The sequence below is a fragment of the Schistocerca americana genome, chromosome 5 (genome assembly GCF_021461395.2).
Source record: "Schistocerca americana isolate TAMUIC-IGC-003095 chromosome 5, iqSchAmer2.1, whole genome shotgun sequence".
In the NCBI taxonomy this organism is placed as follows: Eukaryota; Metazoa; Arthropoda; class Insecta; order Orthoptera; family Acrididae; genus Schistocerca; species Schistocerca americana.
The window spans coordinates 418,297,106-418,299,489 of NC_060123.1; the positions used below are offsets into that span (position 1 = coordinate 418,297,106).

Sequence of the window (2,384 nt, forward strand, 5' to 3'; positions counted from 1 at the left end):
TTGAACGGACGTTACCCAGTAAACAGTTTTAACATGTTCGATGACTGGTAAATAAATAAATGCAATTTTAATGACATGAGTTCGGCAAGGTCTGTTAGCATGAGAATCAAGTTCATTTCAGGGAAAAAATTGTTTTTGATTTTTCTTTTCGTTTTTCATTTTGTATCATATTCTTCAATTTTATAAAAAACAATTCTCAGCTGAAATGGGAGGCGTATTAGAACAGTACTTATAAACTTTAATGTATTTCTTCTCAAGGTTGCGTTGTTATAATTAGTACCTATTTGATCTTAACTCCCCATAGCATGTTGTATCCGACAGTAAAAATAAAAGTTCAGGTCCCACCGAGATTTGAACTCGGATCGCTGGATTCAGAGTCCAGAGTGCTAACCATTACACCATGGGACCGCTTGCGAAGAGAGCACTGGCTACGTCATACCATTTGCGGCCAGTGATTGGACGATTAGAAGTAGTGTGTCCGGAGAATGATTTTATGTATCTTTAATACTTCAGCTCTCCTTTTTTTCCTATAGAACTGTTACATGCTGACTTTTGGATTAGATCAATAAAGGAATTTCCTTCACTAGTAGAATCTGGTTTCGCATCGAGTAACATGTGCTACGACACAAAACACTCTATTTTCTTGTCGACATTCCATTTCGTCTGGATTACTGCCAAATACTTACAACGATTTTTGCAAAACCGTTTTTCTACGTATACAACCAATCTATTTTGTGAAGCATGAGAAACTTTTCTGAGTTTCTGCTATTTTGTTGATTGTTTTACGGTGCTGAGCTCGATAATTATTAGCTTGTGATCGCTCTCATACACATCAGTGCTATCGCTGTCTTTTTAAACCTCTGTCTCTAGAGATATCGCCTGTAAAACATGTCCTACTTTGTTTTGAAATTAGATCATATGAAATGCTCGTAAGTTGTGTTAAGTTAATGTGTCGTCTTATGATGGTTTCAGCATCATCGTGTACCGTTCTGAAGTTCCTTTTTACCGTTGTAGCCGTTTTCGGAAGATCGCCATGGAGACCAAAATCATTTGCTTTTTTTATATTAAAAACGTAGTTTTTCCGCAAGAGTGGTTTACCACAGTACCGTCGCTGATCCTCTGTTTACAAATCAATTGGCATACCAATTTACTATTGAATAACTTTAAATAGCAGAGAGCCAACAGTGACAGGGTTGTTGTAATTCGAAACGACCCAAAAAATATGAGTTTCTTTCAATTTAAAAAAGCTCATAAAAACTCCCAACAAAACCCAGTTACATTTAATTATAAAAATTTAATTAACGTGCAAAATTTTACATAGCTAGCCTACACAAACTAAAAAGAGCCATCATATTTCTGTGGCTTGGTTCTAAAAGCGTCAGTGTCAAGAATCTTAGTTTTGAGTTATAAGCTTCTGAATATTTTCTGTCATTTTCTGACAAATATTAACAATATATTTGGGGCTATTTATTACTATCATTATAGTAAATCAACTTAACTAAAGGTTATTTTTAAATAATAAATTTGTAGAATATTCAACTTCAAAATTAAAGGACTTAAGAGGACACGGCCCTTTTTAACATCATGAACTCTCTTAAATTATTTGACATCGGCCTTTGGACATAGGGTCAGGTAAACTGAATAACCAGAAATAGGTAATTTTAAGATAAATATTTCTTTCTACTCATTAAATAAATCAGTTTATTCATCCCTCAAGAATTCAATAACTGATGGCAACTGCTACATGTTTCAAAAATCGCATTTTATCATTGTAAATCGTGAAAACACTGTTTGGTCTTGTAATCAGGGGGGAAAACTGTTTATTCACATTTCTTAATGTCAGACAAATAATTTACATACACTATGGTTGATAACCGTAAAAGAGCAGAAAAAAATATCACTCATTTTCGTCATCATCACCATCCTCATCCTCCCCTTCGTAAGACATCTGTTTATCTCTTTCATCTGACTGTGTATTGGCTCTCAGGTTATTGATGAACTGCATGTAGAATGGACGACTGCTTACATTGATGTATGGAAGGAGATCCCTTAAGTCCTTTAATTTCTTTTCGAAATGGGTATGATGGCATGAATCATGGACCTTGCCGTTGGTGGGGAGGCTTGCGTGCATCAGCGATACAGATGGCCGTTCCGTAGGTGCAACCACAACGGAGGGGTATGTGTTGAGAGGCCAGACAAACGTGTGGTTCCTGAAGAGGGCAGCAGCCTTTTCAGTAGTTGCAGGGGCAATAGTCTGGATGATTGACTGATCTGGCCTTGTAACACTAACCAAGACGGCCTTGCTGTGCTGGTACTGCGAACGGCTGAAAGCAAGTGGAAACTACAGCCGTAATATTTCCCGAGGGCTTGCAGCTTTATGTAGT

The 2,384-nt window shown here is 36.8% G+C and overlaps 1 non-coding gene across 1 annotated transcript; it reads right to left on the reverse strand.

The window, feature by feature from the left end:
* Window positions 1–336: 336 nt before the first annotated feature.
* Window positions 337–408, reverse strand: Trnaq-cug. Its single transcript has one exon. It is a non-coding gene; the product is annotated as a tRNA-Gln (tRNA).
* Window positions 409–2,384: the final 1,976 nt, after the last annotated feature.